This window comes from Acomys minous, assembly GCF_964271855.1.
Source record: "Acomys minous genome assembly, chromosome: 14".
NCBI lineage: Eukaryota > Metazoa > Chordata > Mammalia > Rodentia > Muridae > Acomys > Acomys minous.
In genome coordinates, this window is record NC_140496.1 from 24,170,347 (window position 1) to 24,198,233 (window position 27,887).

The window sequence follows — 27,887 nt, forward strand, 5'->3', positions numbered from 1 at the left end:
ATCCTAATACAAACAATGATTGGCTAGCTTTGGCTCAGTAGTCTATAGAGAACTCAAGTAGCTCTACAATCTGTCTACACCTAACATATGTAGAACTGCACCTAACACCAGCAGGTACCCCCTTTCAAGTTAGCACGGGGAATTTCTACGAAAGCCATATATAGGGGAACAAACTAGTCTAAATACATTGAAAAATGTCAACGTTCAATGTGTGTTTGTGTTCTTGGGCTGAACCAGTAGAATGGATATGTACTACAAAGGTAGTTTATTGGGTTGGTTTACGTGGTATGGCCTGTGTAGTCCCAGCAGTGGCTGTACTGGGAATCCAGCAGAAGTGATAGAACCCAGGTTTCCACCGGTCATAAACCCCACTTCTCTTTGTATTTAGCTCGAGATTTCAATCAGCCCATTTCTTTTGGATGATTTGCTTAGGTTGCTCCAGAGAAGGTCTTCCATGAGAGGAGCAGTGGTTATTTTTGAGAGAGCATTTGAGCCCCACTTTGCATATGGTACATGTTTTATTTCCTCCTGCTGCTGCCTTCGGGGATAGGTTCTGTTTCTGTTCTACAGATCTGGAAACTGAGGAAGGAGCTTCTTGGAAGCGGTACCTCTAGTTGGACAGAGAGCCTGAGTGTAATCGAGGGGTTTCCATTGCCCCAATTTTCCCATTCTAGAATGGGGCTCCGTTCCTTGGATTAAAATGTAAATCAAAACACGATCAGCTTTGTGTGGCAAGTTTGGGTAAGATTTACCTTTGAAGAATGACTCTGTCTGCTATCCCAGCAGGCACAGCTCCACCAGCCCCACTTGCTCTTAACGATGGCCAGGGAGCAGGATCATAAATATTGCAAACGATGTGGCTTGAATGAAACGCCCTATGAACCATAATAAAACCCCCGTGATTAATTCCAGGACCCGCTCTGCTGATATGAGACCTGCAGTGGCTTCCCTGATGAGATCAATACAGCGTGGCCGAGTGATCCTAATAGAAGTGTTATTATCTTTTAATCTTCGGGAAAACGCCAACTTCTCGAATCCGTCACTGGGCCGCCTGCTTTATTTTCTCGGTACAACCTTGAAGGCAGTTGTTTTCCCTGAAATGAAGATACATTAGAGTCTTTTCAAGGATTTATCAATAATAAGACTTGGGCCGTCTTTGCAGGGCCCACCGCTAAAAGGCACATTTGTATGCGGCGAGTCAGACCTGGTCACGGTGACCTTTGCTGTCAGCTGCTATTTTCCCAGCAGACAAATGCCTCTGGAGAAGTGAGTGGTAAAGACAGATATTCATGGGAAGGAGACAATGAAGCGAGAATGGAGAGAGAAATAACATCACCAACAAATAATCAGGGGGGGTTTAGGAAGCCAGGCATGTCTCTTGTTTAGAACTCTGGCAGCAGAAATGGTCTCCATGGCTCTAGCAAGCAGCTGTATTTTTTTTCCTGTTGCTTCTACAGGTCACCAGGGACTGGAGCATAGTAAAACCAGCTGTGAGCCTCAGTAAAAATAAAATGTCACTGTCCAATAGGAGTGTCCAAGCACAAAGGTAGAAAGGCAAGCATCTCCTAGTGTTATGCCTCCAGGGTGTTAGGTCTCAGGGGACCACAGGAGGTAGGGGACTTCAGATGGGAGAGGTTCCCTTTCAGTTGAGTATCTTTGCTGGAGAGAGAGGTTAAGTAGTCCATGCTTGTTGGATGTAAAAATGCACTCACATGTGCTAATACAGGGGACCCCGGGCAGGGGTGCCTGAGGCATCACTGAACCTCCAAGAGGCTAAGCAAGACTTAAAGAAGAGCCCTCAGTTCCTTCCGCTCCATCCCTTCTTAAAGGGACACAACATCTCTGGATGGTGGGCATGGGATACTATTGGGTATCATTTAGTCACCTTGCACAGAATGGAAAACTGAGACCCACCTCAGGGAAGAAAATGAGAAGCGGGTCTCCCAGAACATTATATGGAGCACTGTGTCTCCCGGGAGTCTGCCAAGGGCCCTCCCTCCCAGGTGTGCTCCATGACGTCATTGTCATTCAGGGACCTAGGGTTCTCTCCAGTGCTCCATGCTTCTGAGACCTGCAAGTTACTTTCTGCATTTAGCCAGCAGGCAGACAATGGGAATGAAGCATGGAGCGCCTCTGGCCGGGAGCAGGAAGCATACCTTTCATCTCAGCAGGCAGATGTTGAAAGGGACTGCCCTCTAGGGTGTTACAGAAGGCAAGGACAGGAACTTGTGAACAGCTCTGCCTTACTCCCATCTATGAAATGCTAAAATACATGCTGCAGACTAAATCTGGAGTATCCTCTAAAGTGTCCCAGGGAGAGCTAGTGAGATGTTTTGGACACTCAGAGGTAGGTCTTAGTGGAGAACTTTAGACCAGTGGGAAGGCAGAGTTTCTAGACTCTGGTCTCTGGGCTACACAGTGAGCTGTTTTGCTCTTCTGTGCAAGCTCACCTCACCATAGGCCCCCAACTCTCAAGAGTGAATGAGTAACATCTGACCAGGACCTCCAAACTTCTTAGCCCCAACAATCATTTCCTTTGTATACAGTGATTGTCTTGAGAATTTATTACAGCTACGGAAAGCTACCATGATAGAGACTTAAATAAACCTAAAAGATTTGCCATGGCAGGGACTACAAGGAAATGAACTATTGGAAAATATCTGACGAGCAGCAGGGGCAAAATAAATGTTAATATCAACTAACGCAGGTCTGGGAGGTTGCTGGGAAGAGCCCGCATGTGCCTCCTGTCTCTTCCATAGTGGCCTGGCCCCCTTCCCTTTGTTTCTTCCATTGATCTGAGATGGACCTGCACTCTGATCTGAAAAAGACCCATGGCCCCAGAGATTCATCTTTGCCACACCTGGTTTGCTCACCAGTCACATTGAACTGCCCGGTGGCCCATGTCTCTCAACTGAAAATGATGCTAGCAGACGGTTACCTTTGCTATCTTCACTTATGACCTTGTGACCCTTGGAAAACAGCCATGCCTTGTTGAGCCTTACTTAGATATTATAACCCCATAAAAAAAATTAAAAACAAGACATAGGCTGTCAAGAAGAAAAACAATGGTCACAGTTGTAATCGATCCGCCTCAAAGCCCAGCTCACAAGGTAGAGGAAGAGCCTGCCCCACATACTGGTGGTGCATGCTGATGTTCCTCAGTTCCCATGACCTGGAATTCAGGGTGCTCAGAACAGCCTGATCATAATGGCAGAACTGATAAAGCAAGAAGGGTTGGGTGATGGCACCCAGGGTTGGCTTCTCTCCAGAGGTTCTAGCACATTCTAACACACACACACCCTACTTCCTCTCATCTTAGCAGGATCATCTGCTCCTTTGCCACTGGCTGAGACTCAAGAGACACCATAACAGTTGTGTGCGGAGGAAATCCATATTCTCAGGAGATGATAAAACCAAAGGGAAAGTTTAGTTTTCCAGAGTGTTTCTTTCCCAGATCTGCCTTCTGTGCCCTATGGAGCTTTTACCACTCAGCAGATGGTCTCTGCATCAGCTCATCAGAGAAAAGGGCAAGCAGGACAGGTGACAAGCAGTGGTTGAGGGAGGGTGGGTCCTTGTGTGGTGAAGTAGTAGTACCTTGGCCATCTGTTCTTGCTTTATTGAAGTGCTTCCAGTTTTATGGAAGTTTAGGAGAGCACTCCCACAGGGGGTCAGGCCATGCTGAAGGGTGACATCAAGCACATGTCCCATTCCCTGCCTGTTAAACACTTGCCTGTGCTGGTGCTTTAGTTATTCTATTCTTTAGCCCAGTAACATCTTGTGAGTCTTTCTGTATTACCCCGAGTTTTATGGAACTGCCACAGTCCTCAGGAACTTCAGATGCTCTATCATTCAGGGACATACTCTTCCCTCCAATGGATGCACATCTTTCTCTTCTACACCTTAAAGGAGTTCTTAAACTTTCTAGGAGATGTGGTAATGCATCTCTCTCTTTACCTGGCCATCATAATAATGGCCATTATTATTATTGTCTTGGCTGTAGTCATCTTTTGTCAGTGCATTCTGCAAGTACCAAAAAGTAATTTAGGACCTTCAGATGTTAGCACTCATCATGACTTTTGGGGGGCAACAACATCAACATGACCATGTAACAGGTGAGGAAACCAAGCCATGCTGAAGGTATGGAAATTATCACAGGTCCTCCAATCAATTGGGTGCTGGATCCAGGGATTGCTCCAAATTCTCATGGTCTCCAAGTTAGCGTTCTTACATACTTAGACAGAATAGCCCATGATGATCTTGAACTTGTGACTTTTCTGCCTCAGTTTTCTAAGCACTAGGAGTTACAGCTATGCATAGCCATGCCTGTTCTAAGATCATGGTCTTGGCCACTATAGTTTGTCTTCTTTTGGGCTTTAGAGTTAACGTCCCATTGGTGAGTTCTCTGTCATGTCATCTGAGGCATAATATGCAGGAAGATAATGGGAGTTGGAATCAGAGGAGTCTTTTGGATTCATCCTCTGGGCGTAGGACCATAGCATCTTGGGCAATCTAATTGGACTTTGTTCCTCCATCTTTCTTCTATGAAATACAGTGAAGTACATGTTCTGCAGGGCTGGATATGAGGCTTGGCTGACGTCAGGCATGAGTGGTTATTCTGATAGTGTACCACTGTTTACAGTGCTAGCTAATATTTATTTAACTTTCACTCTATGGCATTTGTCTTGTTATGTGACTCATACGGGCTAATTCATTTCACTCATAGAAATGCAGAAAGTGGAATGGTTATACTCATTTCAGATACACTAGACTTAAGCCCTTGGAAATGTTACAGAAGTTCAAGAGGAACATTTGATAATGGTGGGAAGGTCAGTTTTTCAGGAAGTCACAGGTATAATCTCACACAGCACACATGCATGTACACATGTGCAGGCGTGCATGCGCAACACACACACACACACACACACACACACACACACACACACACACACGGGAGAGAGAGGGGAGAACCTAACAACTAAGCTTCAAAATATGTTAAGTAAAGCTGGCAAAACTGAGGAGAAAAACAGACAATTAAAAATAATGTATATGACAAACCCCATTAGGAAAAGAAATAAAAGACTTAAATTACTAAAATCAGGAATGAGGAAAGAGGCATTGCTATCTAGCTTAAAGGATCAAAGCCAGTAGCATTCCAAGCCACTAAATTTCAAGAACTGGGAAATATTTAAACAACATTATTTGTAAGTTAGACACTTACACATTTGAAGAACTCTCTAGCCAGAAACATGAGAACACATATTCTTTTCAAATTCAGACAAATCTCTAGCATAACTGTTTCTGAGTTACAAACAAGTTTTGATAAATGTAGGAAGGATTAAAATTGTACAAAATATGTTCTTTGGTAATCCTGGAATAAAATTAGAAATTAAGAAAAGGAAGTGATCTATGAAATTCACAAATACAGAAAATTAATATATATGGGTGGGGTGGGGTAGAAAAATGGCTCATAGCGTCAACTGCTCTTAAAGAAGACCCTGGGTTTGGTTACTAGCATCCACTTAGGGGATTCACAATTGCCTTTAACTCCAGATCCAAGGGATCACATTCTCTCTTCTTGCCTCCAAAGGCACCTGCGTTCATGTACACACACACACACACACACACACACACACACACACACACACACACACACAGAGGAGAGATGTCCACTCTCCTTACTCCTATGAAACATTGGACTTAAACAATGCAGTCCATTTAAAATACTATGAAAACAAATAAACCCAAAGAATAAATTTAACAAAGCAAGTGAAAATTTTGTAGTTGGAAAACCATAAAAGCAGGCAGAAGGAAGGAACCTCTAAGAATTGGAAGTCGATAAAAAAGTAGAGAATAGAAAAAATGTAGGGAAATAAATCAACTCAACAAAGTGTTATCTCATCCAAAGGATCTATAATTTTGACAACTATCTATTAGGTTCAATTTACTAAAATGAGAAATGAAATAAATAATGTGTACAGTTATACTATTAATAACTGCAGGTCAACAATACAGAGAGCGTAGAAGAAATAGAAAACTACAAATATCCAAACTACTTACACTGACTCAAGGAAACACAAAGGATCATAAAAACTTTAACAAACGAGACAGTTGAATTATTAATAAAAAATTCCTGTATAGAACTGCCCATGATCTGAGGGCTTTGTAGATGAATGCGATTAGATATTTAAACAATGAACAGCAATTATTTGCACCTCTTCCATGAATTCAAAGTAGTATAATTTCTCATTCACCCTGAAAGGTCAATATTACTTCTTTTTTGTTTGTTTGTTTCAAGAGAGAGTTTCTCTGTGTAGCCCTGGCTGTGCTGGTCTCATTTTATAGATGAGGCTGTCCTCAAATTCACAGTGGTCTGCCTGTGTCTGCCTTCTTGAGTGCTGAGATTACAGGTATGAGCCACCTGCCTGACTCAGTATTATTTTATACCCAGTCCAGACAAAGATATTGCCAGAAAAGAACAGACTAACATTTCACTATGTAGTGAAAAAGCCCTTAACAAAATTATAAAGAACCAAATTCAGTAATGTACAAAAATTATACACAATGACCAAACAAGTGGCAAACATGTTCCTATATTCATACACAAGAACACACACACACACACACACACACACACACACACACACACACACACACACCATCCACACAGATACACAAAAGTCATATGACATGACATGGGTGAGATTTGAAAACACAATGCATAGCAAAAGAAACTGTTTACAAAAGCCCATATGTTATATGCTAGGTTATATTCAGATTAAGCAAATATATAGAGACAGGATATGGATTAATGGTTCTCTGGGTTGGGAAGAGTGGAGGAGTGGTTGAGGAAATTATTGTTGACATTGTATAGGTTTGGAGTTGTGATAGTTGGCCTTAAATGTCAAGATGACACAACTTGGAATCACCATGGAAAATAGTCTCCAGGAGTGATCATCTTTATTGGGCTGGCCTTGTGGGGATATCTATGTACATGCGTGTGTGTGGGGGGGGATTGTTTTGATACATTAATTGATGTAGGAAAACCAAGCCCACTGTGGGAGGTACTATTCCCTAGGAAGGATTCCTGAACTGCGTAAGAAATCAAGCTGAGTACAAGCGGGTAAACAAGCAAGTGGCCATGTATCCATCCTCTTCATTCTGCTCTTGACTGTGAATACAGTGGGACTTTCTGTTTAAGGTTCTTGGCTTGACTTCCCCATTGTGATGGACAGTAAACTAGATTTAGAATAGAGTGCTTTCTCCCATAAATTTTCTTTTTGTCAGAATATATTTTATCATGACAATAGAAGTGAAACTAGGACAGAGAAGTAATGAAACTATTCTACAATTGATTATGGTGATAGATGCATGTTACAGTAAAAAAAATGTATTGGTTCGGCCTATGGTGCTAAATAAGGATATAGAGTCTGAAGCGTACTTTAAAGTTGCTAGCACAATGCTCCGGGAAGAAACTATACTAATACAAATCTATTCCTAAATTATGGTAAACAAACTACTCTAAACTGATATATAATACTTACACCCCAACTGACAAGCCTCCTCCTCCCCAGGAAGCTCCGCCTTTCACTTCCTGACCTTTTGCGCAGCTGATTGGCTAAACAGCGCTTTATTGATAGATATTACATCCACTCAGCATTCCTCTACAGATGCACAATGTGCAACACACCCTGGATACACTAAAAGTATTTGGACTATATAGCTTAAACGTGTGACTTATATAATACATGGGTTATATATCAAGATATTTGTTCTCAAATGGTTAACAGATATTTTTATTATTACTCAGTGCATTTTACTGAGAGGTAGACTAAGGTATGGAAAGATTAGAAAGCATGTCCATAGATCAAAGTGACATCATAAATATCACACTGAGAAACAACAGCTTTAGTCGTTTCTGTAGGTTCACTCAACAAAGACAGACTGAGCACCAGCATGAAGGCCTGAGGACTTCATCTCTGACACTCAGAATCAGTAAAGTAGTGGGGGACACCAGTCTATCTTCTTGATTCTACTAGAAGGTTCTGCTGTTCAGCCTGGTTAGATGATCATGGCAGCTATGAGCGTTTAAGGGGCGTCTTTTCATCAAATGAAATGGCAAACAAGTGCACAGCTGAAGTCCTGTCTTGATCTTGACTCATTCTATTCAGCAAAGCTTGAGACCTTGTTGGATGACTCAACTTATGTGCGACAGTCAAAAATATTTGTTCATGAGAAACAAATAAGGAGGGATGACTCACTTTGTTTTGTGTTTTGTCGGCAAGTGCTCATCACTAATCTCTATCCTCCAGCCCCCTTTTTACATTAAAAAAAAAAACCCAACATTCTTCTTTCATGCTTTAACTTTTGAGACAGAGCCTCATTGAGCTCCTGACGCTGGCCTTGAACTCACACTGCAGCCCAGGTAGGCCTTGGACTTAGCATCTTTTTAACTTAGCCAGTCAAGTAGATGAGACTACAGGCCTGTACAATGAGCCCTGGTTACGTACAGAACTTTTGATCAGTGACTGTTCGACTTTGGAAGGCCGCACCTAGGCAGAAGGGCCAGCATCAGCTGCTGCCCAGAGTGAGAGGCAGTGGTGGAAGTGTTCCAACGGTCACTGAGTTATCAGCCAGAGCCAACAGTAGCTGAAGAGCAGTGTTAATCAAAGATTGGTCACACTTTAGTGTGACGGATAAAAACTACTCCTTCACATGCCCTATGCTCTGTGATACTTATTAGGGAGGAAGCCGAATCTAAACTAGGACTTGTCATGCCTATCGCTTGTGATGCTGTTAGATTACTGTAGCTCCAAAGCAACTTAGGAGTTCTCAGATACGTTCAGTGATCCAGAATAAGGAAGATCATGTGGAATTGGGTCAGGAATGGTGGCTCTGGGCGGCCACTAGATTTACATTTTGGCTTTGTAGAACATCTGTTATAACCATTGCCGAATTACTTAATCCTGAGCTCCAATTACCTGCCTGTCAACTCAGTGACAATAGGAATACTCTGTCACTTATCTTAAGGATGAGATGAAACAATTCATGGTAAATCCCTGTGTTTGGTAGAACTAACATTTGAAAAATGTGATCTGTTCTTGTTATAAAGACAAAGTGTCGTGCAGGTCAGTGGCACTGACAATGGTCAGTATCCATCATCAAGCATGTTGGAGGTAGAAGACCGCTCAGGGCTAGTCTAGACAAGCCCTGTAAATATTTTTGGGCAAAGGGGCAAATGGAACTCAGAGGCATGAGATCAATTCTCCAGTGACCTCACAGCAGAGCAGTTGTTTGAACATGCTCATCTTGATCCCTCGGCCTTCTTCCTCCTTTGCCCTCCTCATACCACAGAAAAGCAATGCAACATTAGATTAAGAGACCAGCCTGGTATTGCTGAGGGACTTAATGAACCAGCCAGTTTTGCATCCTAACTAACCACCTCTTTTCCAAGCGCTCTGGTCTCTGGGTGAAAGTTTGTTGGGAATCTGGGGATGAGCCTGGAGGAAGCCTGGCCAAGATGCTGGGTAATGGAACTCACAATTGTCTGTGGCTTACATTGTGGGTGGATAATTCTTCATTAGTCAACACCATCCCTTATACATGGAAGGTGAGCTGGAAAGGCTACGAGGTGGCTCCACTGGGGTGCCTATGCCTTTGTGTGGCATGGTGGTACTTGTTTCCTTTCGGCTTTTTGTCCATCGTGTGTAAGCCTAAGGGCTTCACTTTTCTGCTGTCATTATTGTCAAAGTTCCCGCTGCACTTCACAGTGTGTGTCCTGTTTCCTACAAAAAGCACAGTGTTTACTCTTGGCCTTGCAATTCGGATTTAAACAGCAGGAATTTATCTTGGAGAGATCAAGTGATGATTACTCATTTTTTTTTCCAAATGAGTAAACTGAAGCTCCAAGCAGTAACTTGTTTGAGGTCAGATGGATAACGGGAGGCAGGACTTGGATGCTGTGGAGCCTAGTAGATGAGGGAAGAGGAGGCTGGACTACAACTTTATGTTACCTCTGACCTCTGCATTGGTCCTTGCCATGCTCCCCTGATTTGGGGAGGAGTGGGAACACAGAAAGAGAAAGCATGCATGGCACTCATTCTCACACACTCTAGAAGTGCATCCTTGAGGGAGGAAGAGGGCGGACGCTAAGGCAAGGAGAAAAGAGCTCTCCTAGCAGAACAGTTTCCTGGGAAAACCGGAGGTAGTCAATTCTTGCTCCCCAGGGATGTTCTGTGCAAGCAGACCCTAGGTGAGCGCCCTGCAGGAGGATTTTGGGAGTGAAACCTCTGAAGTGAACCTTTTAAAGATCTCACAGCGCAGAGACTTCCGGGTTTGGCTGGGCTTTTGGTCTGCTGCTCCCACGGTCGCCATCTTTGATATTGCTTTGTATTTTAGCTTTGGGAACCTCAGCTACTCAAATAAGGAGCAAGAGAGAATCTTGACCCTAGTTGAGTTGGCAGAGAAGGTGCTGATGGGGCTAGTCCTCTGGAAGGCAGTGAGTTGAAGGATCCTATGAGGCTGAAGGCAGATACAGTTAATCCACAGCTCATAAGCTTGGGATATGACAAGCTGTAGTTTCTCGAAGATACTTAGAGAAGAGATAAACAAATATTAATGGGAATGAATAAATTAGTGAAACCAAAGAGGTGATAAAGGACAGAGGGCATACAGGGAAAGAATGCAAGCCTCCAATCATGGTAGTAAGTTACTGTTAACTTGTGTACTTAATGACTGCTTCTTTTATATTCTTAACCTTTCCCACCAACAATACAGGTAAGTTTTTTTTTTTTATGTGTGTCTCACATCTGGAGAAAAGCAAAGCTGGGGATCTCAAGGGACTTTCCCAAGGTCACACAACTAGGACATCAGTGAAGACCAGGACCCATGGCCTCCAAAGCCAAAAGCCTGTGTTCTCTTTAGTAGTAACTGTTCTTTCCTCTCCATCATGACTCAGGAGAAAAGTCAATTTTCTATGGTTGCGGTTGTTTGCTGAAAGGAGCAATTCCCTTTCCTCTATCTCTAATTTTCCTCCAACTAATTGCAAATTAGTGGTAATTTTCAAATGAAAAGAGGGATCCAGCATGCCATCCATTTGTGCTTACCCAGCAAGACCCTGGACTTGTGACAGCTCTGTAACCATGGCAACCCTGCCTACAGGCCTTTCAGGGATCCTTGGCAGAGCTGCCTGGGCTCTGGAGGTGGGGCTGCTGGCCCTCCAGGTTAGCCTCTTCTGTTGCTTGAATGCCCCTGTAAGGGCAGAGAGTCTCCATGGTTAAAAAAGCTCAGTGCTTCGTATTTACTGCTCCCTTTGATGTCTCCTGTTTGGGAGGAAGTTGAAAATTAAAACAAGAAGAGGAGGAAAACAAAAGTTTTTAAAAAATCAAAATTAAAAAAAAAACCCTACTAGGGTGCAAAACTCCTTAAGACATGAGGACATTATCAACTTCCTCAATTTACCGCTGAGTTGTTGGGTTAAATTCCCTGCTCCAAGCCCTGGAGATTCGGAGGACCTAGATTTAATATCACTGCTAGGTCTTGTTCACAGAGATGGAGCGATGGGAGGATGTCAACTCTTTCCAGTTCAGATCAGAAGGACCTCCTCAGTACAGATCCCAAACCTGAAAGGGAAGATCTGTGCTAAGCACCATTCCATTAACTTCAGGTTAGGTGGATGCATGCACCTTATCATAGCAAGCATTGGTTGAACACCTACTGTGTACTCTGAGGAGGAAAGAATGAAGGATCTCTGTGGCTTGAGGTTAAACAGCTGTTAAGTAGTGAGAGGGATGGATGCATGGGTGCCCAGTGCTGCCTGGGTTGTGAGGTAGGAACAGGGTCAGCATGATCAAATACATCTGTAAATGTAGGGACATCCCAGTCTTGGGAAGAATAAGCAAAGTGCCCAAACAAGAACAAATGAATCACGTGCAAAGAGTACAGCAAGTATAAATATATGAAGGTCAAATGGGATTTAAAATATTTTGGTAATTCCGATAATGGCTGCTGCTCCTACCATCGAGAATTAAAAAAGAAAATGAATTGAGTACTTGGGATATGGCCTGGGGAAGATGGCTCAGTGTGAGGATCAGAGGAAGCCAGGGGTAGGTGCAGTTTGGACTCAATGGGTATTGTTTGACATAGGAATAGTAATGTCAAGGACAGCGAAGCCTTAGGCTCAGGGACATGGCAAAGCCTTGCACAGGAGACCGAGTTTGACAATGTGTTGACAATGTATATAGAAAATATCCACCAATACTTTCTCCCCCTGGGCACTTACGGCCTGTGGATTGCTCCTTCACAGAAACAGCTCCTACTGAAATTAGCTGAACCTGTCCCCTTAGTCCAGCTGCACACAACAAACCCTGCCTCCTTGTTTAAATGTCTAAAGCAATCCCACCTCATGTTCAACTCTATGTAGTAAACATGCTGAGCTTTCAGGTGCTGTGGGTTTTCTAGCACAGTCCAGTTTGTGGAAGTGTAGTTTGAAAAGTGTTTGTGGGACAAGCATAAGAACCTGAGTGGGATCCCCTAGAACTTACATAACAAAGCTGGGAATGCCTGTAACCCCACAGCACTGGGGAGGCACAGACAGGTGGAGCCCTGGGGCACACTGGCCGGTCAGTCTATCCAAAATGGTGAGTGAGCTCCAGGTCCCATTAGCAATCCTGTCTCAAAAACTAAGGTGAGAGCTATGCAGATCAGTTTTTGTCAAGTCAACACAAACTATGCTATTTGGGGAGATGGAAACTCAGATGAGAAAATGCTTACATCAGTCAATGGGGGTATTTGCTTGATTAATGATCGGCGTAGGAGGGCAGACACCACTGTGGGTAGTGCCACCACTAAGCAGTTGGTCTTAGGTTGCATCAAGAAGTAAATTGATTTGAGCCATGAAAAACAAGCCAGTAAGCAGTGCCTCTTCATGGTCTCTGCTTCAGTTCCTGCCTCCAAATTCCTGCCTCAAGCTCCTGCCTTGGCTTTCCTTGATGACGGGCTATGCCTTTGTAAGCCAAATAAACCCATTCCTCCTGGTGGTGGGTGGTAGTTAGAATAAAAATGGCCCATGTAGGCCCATAAAGAGTAGCACTATTAGGAGGTGTGGCCTTGTTGGAGTAGGTATGGCTTTGTTGGAGGAAGTGTATCATTGGGGGTGAGCTTGAGGGTTTGGAAGCTCAAGCCAGGCCCAGTGTCCCTCTGTCTTCCTGCTGCCTGCCAATGCAGTTGTAGAATTTACAGTCACTTTTCCAGCAGCATGTCTGTCTCTACACCACCATGTTCCCTGCCATGACAATAATGGACTAAACCTCTGATCCTGTAAGCCACCCTCAATTACAAAACTTGCCATAGTCATGGTGTCCCTTCATGGCAATAGAAACCCTAGCTAAGACTCCACAAATGGTTTTTAGTCATGATGCTTATCACAGCAAGAGAACAAGAACTAGGACAACAAATATTGAGGGAGACACCTAATGTCAGCTTCTAACTTCTAAGGGGCAGTCACAAATATGCACATGGACCTGTAAACACCTGGACACCAAGCACAGGCACACAGAAACACAGACACCTAGGCCCCCAGACAGACAGACAGACAGACCGAGACACCCAGACACTGATTCACAGACAGACAGACAGACAGACACACACACACAAACACACACACACAGAATGAGAGAGAGAGAGAGAGAGAGAGAGAGAGAGAGAGAGAGAGAGAGAGAGAGAGAGAGAGAGAGGCAGAGAGAGAGAGACAGAAAGAGAGAGAGACAGACAGAGACAGAGACAGAGACAGACAGAGAGAGGCAGAGAAAGAGAGAGGCAGGCAGACAGACAGACAGACAGACAGAGACAGACAGAGAGAGAGACACAGAGACACACAGAGAGACAGAGAGAACAAAAATCTGATCTGGCACTGACTTGGACTTGGGCCTCTATATGATCTTTTATTTACTCAGGACAAGTCAGAGCACTGGGGCTGACATCAACAACATGATTGCAGTATGACCAGAAAAATCATAAAAGCCAATTAAGCCATGGCTTTCTTGCTTTGGGGACTGTAGGAACTGCCAGCAGCTTCACTTGTCTCGTCCCCAGGCCCTCAGTGTCACTTTCAAGGGAATCCCTCTCATGGACATGAACTGTCGATGTCTAGGTAAGGAATTAGAGCTTTGGCAGGAAGTCCGAGCTGGATCCTTTCCGTGGAGGCTAAGGATTTACACTTGCTGGGAGATGGGGTGCCAAGGCGATGTAAATGAACTTAGGACATGGAGTGAAAGGTGGAGCACTGAGGGAGTAGCATGAACTCCCAGAGATCCCCAAACCTAGACCACACCTGTGCGAGGGACACATGATGGATGCACTCCAGATCTGGCTTTTCCCCCAGCAACCTCCTGGCTTGTAGCCTTTTGATTGGGCCCTACCCCACCCCATCCCTGCTGTACCTTCTGCCCCATTTTGTGAGTTCCATTCCATCCTTCTCAACTCGGTAATTTTCTGAGTCTTACAACTGGCAGAATGCAATCGAACAACTTCTGATGACTGTATCATGTATCCAGAACCCCCACGAGATAGCGCAAGATTCTCCCACCCTCTCCCACAGTCCTTGCTTCCCACTGGCCACCACAGTAGCGTGATGTTTACCCTGGTTTTGAACTTCAGGTAGATGGAATGTCCCTCTGTGTCCTCCTTTGCACAGGGACCTTTGATGTGGCTGTTGTCTACTGCCTTTGGTTCTTTCTTTATCTTGGAAAACAATCAGAGGATTTGACAGAAATCATCCTCCTCCTCCTCAGATTTCTTTGGGACATATTGTACCTAAGCAGGAGTCATGTTACTTCCTCCACAAGGCTCTCCCCTCTATCAGCACCCTATCTCTCCCAGCGCCTTGTAAGTGAGTTAGGGAGGATGGTGAGCAAGAGGCATGGGAGGTTACAGGGGTTCGGAAAGCAACACCTCAATGGATCTGCAGTGTGCAAATTGGATGCCTCTTCTCTGGGCCTACATCACCTTCTCAGCATCACACCGTTGTGCCTTCCTATGATATCAGACTAAGAGGAAGCTGGGAAATTCTAATAAGGTTCCTGACACTAAAAAGTGCTCAGCCTTTGCTTGGGATGCGACAGGTTAAAGGAACACAGAGACAGGTGCCAGCTGTCTAGCAGAACTTAACAAGCTGCCTTGTTCCATTCCCACAAGAAAATGATAATTTTAGCTAACATTTGGGGGAGCTCCATAGGCAATGCATGGACATCATTTTCAGTGCTTTGTATAAACGTTTCATTTGAGTCCTCACAACTGTGACAATATATGAGTGATGGAGGACACAAAGAGGGTATGACTTGTGTCAGCGGCCATGCTGGAACTCCATCCAGGAACTTCTCGGTTTGCTATTGCCCTTTCCTGGTAAGAGGTCTTTGGAAACACAATCCAAATCTGGGTAGGTTTTTAACAGGGCATGGGTTACCCAGGAAGTGCATCCATTGATCAGAACATAAGATTCTCTACCTCAGAATATGCTTAGCAATCAGAGGTCTGAGCTTGGTTCTTTTAAGTAACAAGAGGAGAGAAAAAAAGCAGCAACGAGATGTGTAGCCAAGCCAAGCAATCAACTGGAACAAATCTTTCTTCACAAATGGGGTTTATACTTAAGGAGAATAGCACATGTGCTGAAGAGCCACATTAAGGATTAATCAGACACAGAGAGTTCCTCCAGCCTGGCCTTTGGGTACTTGCCTTGTATTTGCATTAAAAAAAAAAAAAAAAACAGGATCAGGTTTGTGTAAAAAGCAGATGAAAATTGTGGACTGCAATGTGACAGAAGGAACATTTTCCAGAACATTCCCACTAATGATCTCAGTTGCTGGATTGAGGAACCAGCAGATATTGCCTTGGAGTTTAAAGTCTATCTCATACACTGGACCCTTCAAGGAGCCTGAGTGGTGTTAGCTGTGTCCTGATTTCTTCTCCTCCCCTCCTTTTCTCTGCTTTATCTTTAGAAAAGACTTCCTGCATCTGGCCTCAAACTTGTCACGTAGCTGAAGATGGCCTGCCTGGAACTTCTATCCCACTAATGCTGGAATTAAAAGCAGGTACCAGCACCCTGAGGTTGCTGGATGCTGGAGACTGAGCTTGAGAGAGAGAGAGAGAGAGAGAGAGAGAGAGAGAGAGAGAGAGAGAGAGAGAGAGAGAGAGAGAGAGAGAGAGAGCTAGGAAAGCATTTAGCCCAGCTGAGCTACATCTCCAGCCTGTCTGTCTATCTATCTGTCTGTCTATCCATCTGTCATATGTACACAGAGAGTTCTTACTGTGAGTGACAGACACTTTAGATTTTGCTGTTAGACTTTGGGAGTAATGTATGCTTGCTAATTCCCTTCGGTGCATCTGTGTATATTTAGACGTCTTTCCCACTTCTTTATATTCTTTGGATCTACCTTCCTGAGATCTCAATTACTTTGCTTATTCAATGAGGATAAAAAATTCAATAGAAATCCTCAGGGAATAAATGATACGGTGTAAATATTCCCCAGCAAAGGCCTGGTGTGTGTGAACCACTCAGAAACCTTCAGCCTCTTCCTCCTTAACGTAACACTTCTGCTCACGTGAACTCAGAGAACAGGAGCCTTAATTTATCTTCTCTTTGCTGAAGCCTACAAACCTGTCTCCTGGGGCTCTGGGAGAGGTTCTGATAACTCCCTGCCTCTTCCAGCATCATGCTTCTCTGCAATAAACCTGCTCCCTATAAAATTCTAAATAGTAGATTTCTCATAGTCGTAAGATTGCTACTTATTATGGGTAATGATAAATCAAATATAGAAGAATCACCACCCTTTCCTTTCAGAGGCCTGGTATTATTGTAAACATTAGATGTCTGGGATATAGGTGGTAATTAATAATTACTTATCCAATAAACCAATGAGCATGTCTTTTCTTTACACTCATATCTGCCATGCAAAGAAGTCCCAATACTGTCATCCACCCAGTTGACAGATGAGGAGACAGTTCCGGGAAGGTTAAGTGAATTTCAAGTAAAGGATGCCAAAGAGCTGGCTGGCACCTGAGACCTGGCCTGTGGATATCCAGGTCCTTTCATGGCTTTAGAGCATCCCCACCCCTGCCCTGTGAGCCCAGTGAAAGTCAGCTCTTGAGGGGTTTGCCTTGGCATCATTTATTTGCAGCCACAGCCTGCAGTTTGTATCTGAATTCATGATGCACAGTCAGGTCTCCCATGACTTGTGCTCCTCGAATTTCATTAGGCTGACCTGTAATTGTTGTGGTAAATGTTTACACATCTATAAATTATTATTAGGCAAGTGAAGCAAGGTCAACCTTTATCTTTCAAGGCACTGGGAATGGACTTCTCCAGAGGTTTCCCAGCAGACAGAGGGGCTGCGATTTTATTAATTATGGACTGTGTTGGTGTCATATTGACAACACTATTTCTTGCTGTTAATTTTGAAGTCCCAGTTGGGTCATCTTTCCTGAGCATGAAAAATTATCACCCTTCTACTGATTGTTTTGCAAGTGATTTAATTTTAAATCACTAATGACTATTGAAAGCTGATCTTTTTACTCGGACAGCAGAAGCTCAACTTTATTTTACCATACTTCTTGTGACTAGGCTAGGTAAGGCCTTTATTGCCAACTCAAGGACATTCCAGACTAATTGTTGCAATATCTATATTTTAAATGCCTAAGTAGAAAATAGTGTAACTAGATACCCACTATATGTGTGACACTTTTATCCATTGTGTAAACTAATGTAACAATTCTCTGAATCATTGTCTCCTCCTCCTCTTCCCCCTCTTCGTATTTCTCCTTCTCTTCTTCCTCTTCCTCCTCCTCTTCTTCCTCTTCCTCCTCTTCTTCCTCCTCCTGCTCCTCTTCTTCCTCCTCCTCCTCCTTCTCCTCTTCCTCCTCCTTCTTCTTCTCTGAGAATTGAATACAATTTATGTCCTATCATTGAGGTGGATCTCCAGATTGTTTGTATGTATGTATGTATATTGTTTAAAGTTTGAGTCAAAGTTTTTTAAAAATATATTTTATTAATTTATTCATATTATATCTCAGTTGCTATCCCATCCCTTGTATCCTCCCAGTCCTCCATCCCTCCCATTTTCACCTTACTCCCCTCCCCTATGACTGTGACTGAGGGGGACCTCCTCCCCCTGTATATGCTCATAGGGTATCAAGTCTCTTCTTGGTAGCCTGCTATTCTTCCTCTGAGTGCCGCCAGGCCTCCCCATCCAGGGGATGTGGTCAAATATGGGGCACCAGAGTTCATATGAAAGTCAGTCCCCACTCTCCACTCAACTGTGGAGAATGTCCTGTCCATTGGCTAGATCTGGGTAGGGGTTCGAAGTGTACTGCACATCTTGTCCTTGGCTGGTGCCATAGTTTGAGCAGGACTCCTGGGCCCAGATCTGCCCATCATAATGGTCTACTTGTAGGTTTCTAGGACCCTTTGGATCCTTGATACATTTACACTATGGAATACTACTCAGCTATTAAAAACAAGGAATTCCCAAAATTTATGGACAAATGGATTGAACTAGAAATGATCATAATGAGTGAGTTAACCCAGAAGCAGAAGGAGTCAAATTGTATATACTCACTTATATCTGGACACTAGCCCAAGGGGCAAGTCCCATGAAAGTCTTCACTTACCAGGAAAGTGGGACAGAGGGGGAAGACTTCCTATTGGGATTCTAGGTGAGAGTCAAAGTTTTGATAAGTTATTCCCCTGTTGCTCAGAGAGATCTTGGACTTGTAACTTTCTGCCTTCATCTCTAGAATTGTGTGCCTGTGCTGATGTGGCCTATCCATGGCTTGTGAGGGTGTCTTATTGTTCTTAGTAGCTTAAGTAGCTGACATATAGCAGAATGTTAGGCTTCTCCAGAGAAATAGAACCCACTCTATGGGGGGTATTTTAACAGATAGACAGATAGAAGATACACAAGCAGGGGTTAGAAATACAGAGAGAAATCTGTAGAAACTAATTTATTGTGGGGGAATTTACACATGTAAATGAGAGCAAGAAATCCCATAGTCCGTTTGAGAAATTGGGGCACAGAAGACCTCATGGAAAAAATTTTCCCAAACTTACAAGTCTGAGGATGAGGGCATCCAACAGTGTAATCCCCAAACTGAGTCTGAAGGCCTAAGAACTGAGAGGAGTGGCAGCTGGAGGGAGGTAAGGACCAACTCCCCACTTAAGGAAAAGAGGCCAAATTTGTTCTTTATGGATTCTTAGTGGTTTAGGGATAGTGTTCTGAATTCTTAGTGGTTTAGGTAGAGCTCTCTGAATTCTCAGTGGTTTAGGTAAGGCCTCTGAAATGTGTGGGCTGGCCATCTTTATTCCATCTACCGCTTCCAATGTTAGTTTATCCAGAAGTACTTTCCCAGATCCACTCAAGAATAATGTTTTGCCAGCATCCTGGGCATCTCTTAGGCCTGTACATAGTGAACCATCACAGGAGGCTCTTAAGTGTGGAGAACTGCGAGGTGCCGTGCCTTAACAAGGTGCAAGTTTCCGCCATCCCAACAGTGAGCGCTAAGATAAACAAGTCCTTATATGGCAAAAGGCTGTGCAAGGGTAACTGGTGATCTGATGACGCGCAGTCCTGCTCTGACGTGGACCTATGAGGAGGTGGCACGTGGCATGAGCTGATTGGCCCTTGAGTTGTACTTAAGCTTGGCCCTTCCCTTCTTCGGGGCCATTCCCACTGAGCTTAATCCTGAGTAAAGATCTCGAGAAGAAGTCTGGTTGTTGGTGTCTTATTTCCGCTGGACGGTGCGGCACCGACACTTAAGGAAAACTGACAAGGCCATACACAGACACCAGGACACTGATGTCCGTCCTAAGGAAGTTATTACTAGGAGGGAAAGGGAGGAAAGTCTATCTGCCCTTTGGAAAATGAAACTGGAACTATTTTCTGAAGTCCTAAAGTAACTTAAACAGAACCCCGATTTGCGAGTCAAGACCAGAAGCTTCCCCTTTGTACTTTAGGGATGTCTGGGTCTATTCTCCTGGCTTTGTTAGTTAGCATGAAGCTGTGTAATTTTTAGACACACCTAGGTAAGGTCTTTCTATGACTCTGCCTATTTCATAGGCAGAGGGATGCAAGCTTGAGCTTTTTATTCTGCTTTCCTTTCCCCTGACTATCCCTTCTTTGTCTAGTTCAGCCCTTCAAGTCTAAATGGTTTTTGTGACTCAAAATGTAAAGAGTCCATCAGTAAATGATTCAAGTACAACTCCTAGTCACTGACATACAGCGCAGGGCTTGAACATCTCCTCGCAAAAACCCTTTGCCCAATCCCTCTCTTCCTGTGTGTCTAGCCCTTGGGCAAACACCATCTGAAATAGCATCAAGTGGATGGACTGAAATTAACCCTCAAGTCACTTGGGTTGTGTGTGGTAGGTAAGATCCTTTAGGGACGGTGAAAGAGCTGTCACGAGAATGTAGAACTTCATTGTAAGACAATTGAACAATGTGATTACATACCTTCTAGAAGAAGCCAGAGTCTTGCCTTTAAAGATAATGTCATGTCAGTGTCCTGTAGAGCTGACACCACTGACTAGTTTATAGAGACCGTTCCCGGTTCCTAGACCACTTTCTGTCTGCATGTGTGTAAACATCCCACTTGAAGACACTGATTTAATACCCATTCTGAAGCAGGCTATTTGGCTTATAGGCAAACCCTGGTTACTACCATGCAAGTGGCTGACCTACTTACCTGTCATACCAAGGATTGTTCGTTAGCTAGCATCTTGTGAATTCAATGCAAACATCACCTAAAAAGAGTTGATCTACTTCCTGAAATAAATATACCAAACTTTCACTTAAGCCTATTTACTTGGTTGGTTTACAGGACACAAGCCAAATGCCTGGCTTAGTAAGCAATTTATTCTTCTTAGGCTCTGGGGTGAGTTTTACAGAAAAGTGTCAATGGATAGTTCCCAGCTGGTCCACACTGTTATTTCATGAGCCATTTCTTTAATGTCAGATGGGCCTGGAATGTAGCCTACACCTTCACTGCTACCTCCTTATCTGTTCTTTCACTTTCATTTAGTCACCTGAGGCCCACTGCAGTCCCAGAGTATTCACACGCACGTGCCCTCGAGGCCAGAGGTGTTGGGTGTCCTCCTCAGTGGCTTGCCACCTTAGTCTTTGATACTTAATCTGTCACTGAGCCTGGAGGTCATCTGACCATCTAGGCTGGCTGGCTAGGAAGCTCCAGGAATCTACCTGTGCCTTCATGGCCCACTCTCGCAGCACACTGTTACAGAAGCATGCTGCCCTTTTTATGTAGGTCCCAGGAATCCAAACTCAGAGGGCACTTCACCAACTGAGCCATTTATCCAAGATGTTGCAAACCCTTTTGCACAAAGGGTCAGTCTAAGAACCTTCAAAAAAAAAAAAAAAGCACCCTTTGATACATATAAGAAGAGTAGAGAGTGAGAGATGGGGCGGCCGAGAACTGGGTGGTGTGAGTGCCTCAAGGCCTCATCTCTAAAGCACTGAAAAGTAGACTTCTGGGAGCCTGTGCGGGTCCAGGATGCCTCTTTACTCCCTCTTCTTTGGGTGCTCTTCTGTTTTGAGATGCATGGCTTTCACAGAGAGAAGTTGAATGCAATTCTTGATTCTGAGTTAAGTAGGCCCCCTTTTTTCCCTCCTGTCTCTCATGAAAGCCTGAAGCAGTCAGGTGTGTGAATCTTCCTCGCAGAGTAACCTCTCCTCCTCGCGTCAATGACAGCGCCTCACATCTCAGAGGTCGGGACAATCAGAGCAATAAGCCCAGGATGTATTGAACCGCAGCTTGTTGGTAATTATTTCTCCCCCTTTTCAGCAAATGCCTATTAGTTGGTTCAGGGTTTGCATTTGCAGAGGGCTCTGTGCTCTGCATCTAATTCCGCTCACCTCCTTTGCCCCGGGTCTAAACCTGAGTGCTGCAATCAAGCCCGTTGCCACTACCAGTCTCTTTCATACCCTCCTCCACTACCACTCTACCAATCAATCACCAGCGGCTTTCTGCCCTTCATAAGACCTTCCTAATGCTTTCTGCTTCCATTGCCTTTATTTTACCCTTGCTGCATTTCTGCATTTGCTTCCTCCACGTATTCACCTGCCATATTCTCTGCCCCATCTAATCCGTTGTCCTCGGCACAGTTGCCAAACTTTTTAAAACTGAAAATGCCCCCACTTTCTGCATAGGAAGTCGGAGGGATTCATTGTTATGGCAGAAGCCATGTGGAGAAGTGATCAGAACCTATTGCTCTGTGATCGTCTCCTTGTGTCTCTGTCACCCCAGAATAGAATACAAGCTCATCGAGAACAAGAATTGTATGGAATTTACACTCACAGCCTTAACAATACACACAGTTCCTATAAGCCTAACGCGAAGGTTTAATCCTGAATGAAGGAGAGCAGCTAAGTGAAGGAGGGCCCTGAGGTCACGAGAGGAAGACAGAAGATAATCCCGCCTCCTAGACCTGAGGCAATAGAAAGTAGCTGGATAAACACCTATCACAACCCAAAGTGTTCAGGGGCCAGCAGGCCAATGTATGGGGATCATAGACTGGGAGTGGTGACCTTAGGTGACGTTAGTGTTGACAGATCAATGGGATGGGCAGAAAGACAGTCATGAGTTTCACTGAGGTCTAACTTGAAGACCTAGATATATATGAGCCCCTAGCCAAGACCATGTCATGGCACTATTCCTTACAGTGCTGTGTTCCCAGAAGCTTGCTTAATCCCAATGAGTCTCAGTGTCTTAGCTTGCTTAAAGAAAGTTAAAAATGAGAGAGATGGGCAGTGACAGAGACACTTTGTTCCCCGCACAAGTCCCTGGATTCAATCTGTGTGTATGTATGTATATATATATATATATATATATATATATATATATATATATATATATATATATGATTGAATATATATTCAAGTTGAAAAAGAACAGTTCTATGATAGAGGAAACTGATTCAGGAAAAAAAATATAGTTTCTAGAATCCAGTGACCTCTGATTGCATTTCAGTTCTGTCTTACACAATCTGCATGAAGTTGGGCAAATTACTTACTACCTATGAATATCAGTTCCATAGTCTACAGAATGAAGTTAGTACTTCCTGAGGAGAACAATAAACAGAATGGGAAAAGAAGGTAGCACATAATAATATAAAGAAGGTGGGCCATAAAAAGAGCTTGCTAACATCGTCGTAAGGAAAACCCAGACTTCCCCCTTGGAAGCCTCTTTTCTTACCTTTCAATTAGGAATCATGGTTCATCAAACCCAGAAGCCATAGCCCGTCCTGCTTGATATCTGGTCTTTACTACCTGATTTTTTCCTAGCACTGTGCACTATTTCCTCTATCTCCTAAAGAGTGAAGAGCAGTTTTATATCTTTGGCTCTGTGTAAGCTCTTGACATATGTTAATGTTTGCAAAATCAGCCTGGAACAGACAGGGAGCTCTTCCCAACATGGGCCTGGAGGCAACAAATAAATTACTTTACAGGGTTGGTTCTGTCTGCTTCAAGTTATAACTTAACAAAGAAAACAATCCCCTTCTGTCTTTGATGGCCTGGAAGCTGTGGGCACCATTGCCTCTGGGTCAGAACTCCGTTTGTTCTGCCAGGGAAGAAGCCACTATCAAAGGCATCTTGTGCCATGTGCCTGGCATTGTGCAAGACCTCTAACTCTTGTATTACAGACAAAAAACCAGAAGTTTAGCAAGCTTAACTAACTTGCTTAAACAATAAATAGTCAAAGATAAATCTGCTTGATTCCCATATCTGTGGTAACTACTCATTGTCATGATTGTCCTCAGTATATAAAGAGAGGAATGGCCATGGCGTGGTGGCACACACCTGTAATCCCAGCTCTTGGGGAGGCAGAGGCAGGTGGTCTTACAAAGGGAGCCTAGGACAGCCAAGGCTACCCAGAAAAACCCTGTCTTTGTTAACTAGAGGGAGAGGAGGGGTCGGGGGAGAAGGAGGGATTGGAGGAAGGAACAGTATTATGGCCTTTGCCAAGAGAAAGCCTTGCTATTGGTGTACCATTGATTGTTAATAGGAAAATAGAGGCAGTGTACCAAATAACAGCCTCCTTGGACTGGTCAGTGAACAGGGAGCTATAACTTCCCCATCCTGGAAAAGTTAAGGTGTATTCGGGAACCCAGATGCCTTGGGATCTCTTTAGGAAGACAGTTTGTGCAAAATGAAGATGAGCCACGTGCTCTATCCAGGTTTGCTGGATACAGTGTGGCTATGAGTGTCTACTGTAGGCTTCTGCCAAGGACATTCAGATTCACCCTTGTGCTTTGCTGTCTCTTGTTCTACCTCACTGTGGTGTGTTGTTAATACATAACCACACAAGTTCCTCCCAACCTTTTATTATATGACACTGCATTTTTGCTCTTCAAAATACGGAGTCCCTTTCTTCATTCCTCGAATCTGTATTTATGTAGCTGTTGGCCTATGGGGAAGTATGATGTAATGGCCAGGGGATGTGGCTCAGTGGCAGAGAGCTTGACTAACATGCATGAAGTCCTGGGTTCAATGCCTAGTACTGCATAGAAAAATCTCACAACCCCATTTTCATTTGACGTCCTACTGGCAATACTTTGAGTCAGTGAGATGGCTCAGTGGAGAAAGGTACTTGGCGGTCAGGCAACCCGAGTTCAATTTCTGAAACCCTCGTAAAAGTGGAACAAGAGAACTGACTCGACCATGTTGTCCTTTAGCTGCCACCACGTGCTGTGGCCTGCATAGCATTACACATTCGCCCTTTCTCTCTTACTAGTACTAAACATATTTCATAACAGGAGATGTGCCTTAAAGACTTGAAAGCTGCCGCCTGCTTAAATAGCTTCCCACCGTTCCTCCTTGAGCTGGTGCTGGACCCCTGACAGACTATGTGTAGCCAAGTTGAACAGGTCCAGCCAGGGCTCCCTTAGACTCAACACATATCCAATCTCCAGGAATTTGAGGCCCCAGGAATTCCAACTGGATCCAAGAGACTGCAGCTCAGCTGAGATGCCAGCCTATGAGAGGGATCATCTGAGTCAGTCTCACCAAGGATCCACAGGACTGGAGGGGCAGAAGGACACAGGCGTGGTTTTGTTTCTGACTCCTCATTGTCTTTAGCAGTGGGTTGTCAGAATATATATTCTTCTTTACCTTGAAGGAGAGCCTGAAGATGACTCTAGAGAACCTGCATCAGAGGAGAAGGTAAAGGCAGACTTGCCACCTTCTTTTATTTCCCATATGAACTCTAGGTTCTTGGGACAAAGGCTGGATCATAAGAAGTTTGATGTCCTGGAACACAGAGTAGCTACACCCTGAAGGTGTTTAAAACCCTTCAAAGTTTTTGTATGTTTTAATCTAGGAAATTAAGCTATACTGTATCAGCATCATAATGTTAGTGGGCTTTTGTCAAAACCTACAGAGAGGTATGGTAAGAAGGGTAAGTTTTACTATGTGTAGATTATTCTTTAGACTCTTTAAATCATTTAAAACAAATGATTTTGTAGAGCTGTAATGAGAATTAGAATGACAGCTGGACTCTCAAGTTCCCATTACGAAAACCATTGTTATTCTGACTATATTTTGTCTTACATAATTCATTAAGTAAAAATCTGATAACTTTAGTTCTTATTGAGTGTTTCAGTTAAAGACATCACATTGTGAAAGAAGCACAGAAAGGTAAGTTTAGGAAAAAATTAATATTTACTGTTAAAAATAGAATAGCTTGCAAAAAGATCCACAGTGGCATCACATAACCCATGATGTATCCAGGTTTTAATAGAAAATCACCTAACATACCCATAATGAAAGTACCTTGATCTGAAAGGGAAGCAAAGGTTCCTGACAGAAGCATAGAGACAACAGACAGCACAGTGTGCAACAAACGGTTTCAAACATCCCTGAAGCAATCAAAAACACAGAAAGCCACTGAAAAAGACTGGAAGATATAACAGAGAATGAAACAGGAATTTCAGAGTTAAAGAGCAAAATAACTAAAATAGAAAACTGAAAACTGAAAACTGACGAAAATGATAAAATCTTAAAAATCAGCTAAATAGCAAAACAAATCGAAGGGCAGAGGACTCTTCATTTGTAATGATAGGCTAGAGAAAGGAGCACAATAGCTTTCAAATGTTCTTCTGTTCTCTCCTCCCAACACACACACACACACACACACACACACACACACACACACACACACACCACCCTTCTCCACCCCTTTATTTCTTCTCTTTCAACCCACTAACACTAGATGGGAGGGAAAGAAAGGCTGGAGGGGAAAGGGGGTGTCACTATTGTCAGATGACTGCCTGCTGATTAGGAGAGTTAAGTTTCTTGAGTCAAGTTTCATCTTCGCCCTCCGAATTTCTAATTTCTTCTTGTTTCTTTTCACACAACTACTTAACCAACAGCATCCAACCAGTAACAGCCACCCTGCCACTCTGGCCCCGTATCATTTATATATATATATATATATCCCCTGAAAAGTTCCCAGAATTCCAAATGTCACACACATGGAGAAACTCTGCAGCTGGTAAAACCATGCCCCTGCTAGAGCAAGAGGCAAATCATAACCAACTGCTGTAAAGCAGCCCCATAGCCCCACCCCTGGGATTAAAGCAAAAACATATTCCCATAGCATGTCTGTGTTTTCTTAAGGAAATCAAAATTACGCAAGTCTCACTACGTTTTTCTATTTTATAAGGTCTAGGCACTTGCTCCAAGTTGGAATCACTAGGTAGCTTTTACAAAGTGCAAGCTGAAGCCTCCTCCTAGACACATGGTTTCAGAAGTTTTGGTCACAGGCCAGGCTTTTAGCATGGTTTGCAGTCTTCCTGGTTCAGCTTTATTGACTTACCCCTGTTGTGTTGCATGTTTGGCAAGGCCTCTTCCTGCACAGTATTTGGTTAATGATTCTAGGACTGGTACAGGTTAATATTTCACCCCCTTCAGGAGAAAGAGACTTAAGTGTAAGAAAACTGTGACTCCAAAAAGTTATGACAGCCTCACAGTCTACAGAGAGAGAAGTTAACCCAGCTTAGTCTTCACCTGCCTGTGCAACAAAAGAAAACAAAAACAAAACAACTAGCCAGCCAAACAAACAAAAACAAGTTCCCAAATGGGGTAAGGGCAGAGTCAGTCTGAAGGAGAGCACAGTGAAGGGGCTGAGGCCTTCCAAAGGAGATTAGAGACTGTCCTCAGGGTGGCAGTGAGCTATGGAAAGGTTCATATGCAGCAGTGACCTGGTGGCATATGCAATGCAGGAAGCAGTCTCAAGTGTCCTTGCAGTCCAGGCTGATCCAAGCTCACCGTGTATCAAAGGATGACCTTGAACTTCTGATCTTCCTGCCTCCACCTCATTAGTACTTGGCAAACAGACAAGTGCCACTATCCATGGTTTATATGGTGATAGAGACTAGACCCAGGGCTTCCTGTCTGCTAGGCAAGCCCTCTCCCAACTGAGCTACATTTCTAGCCCCATGCTTATATAATTCTGTACCTGCCAATCAATCCCTTACAAAATAAGTCAAGCTCCTTGAGGACTTAATCAGTACCCGAGTCTCCAGAACAGAATTTTCAAAGAAGTCAAATGATTGATACATGTTCACATATGATCACAGAATTCTGACTCTGGCTCGGCTACTCTGCCATCCATCCCACAGGAAGTGAGCCTGGGAAAAACCGTTTCTGTTCCCTCCTGTCACTCTTTCTGCTTAGCACAGGATCTGGCACGAGTGGAGTGGGAGACCTACCGAGGCTCCTGAATTGAAATTCTCCCGTCCTCCCGCAGTTTCTGTCCCAGCTGCAGTTCAGCAGATGGTAAAATTCTTCTCCAGGTGTTTCTTGACCTAACAGGTGTACACCTGGAAGGCC

At 43.8% G+C, this 27,887-nt stretch overlaps 1 long non-coding RNA gene across 1 annotated transcript; it reads right to left on the reverse strand.

The window, feature by feature from the left end:
* Positions 1 to 643: 643 nt before the first annotated feature.
* On the reverse strand, positions 644 to 27,887 carry LOC311582887. Its single transcript, XR_014774299.1, has 3 exons — positions 27,767 to 27,887; positions 11,103 to 11,318; positions 644 to 1,094 (listed from the first exon to the last, which is right to left on the reverse strand). It is a non-coding gene; the product is annotated as an uncharacterized lncRNA (long non-coding RNA).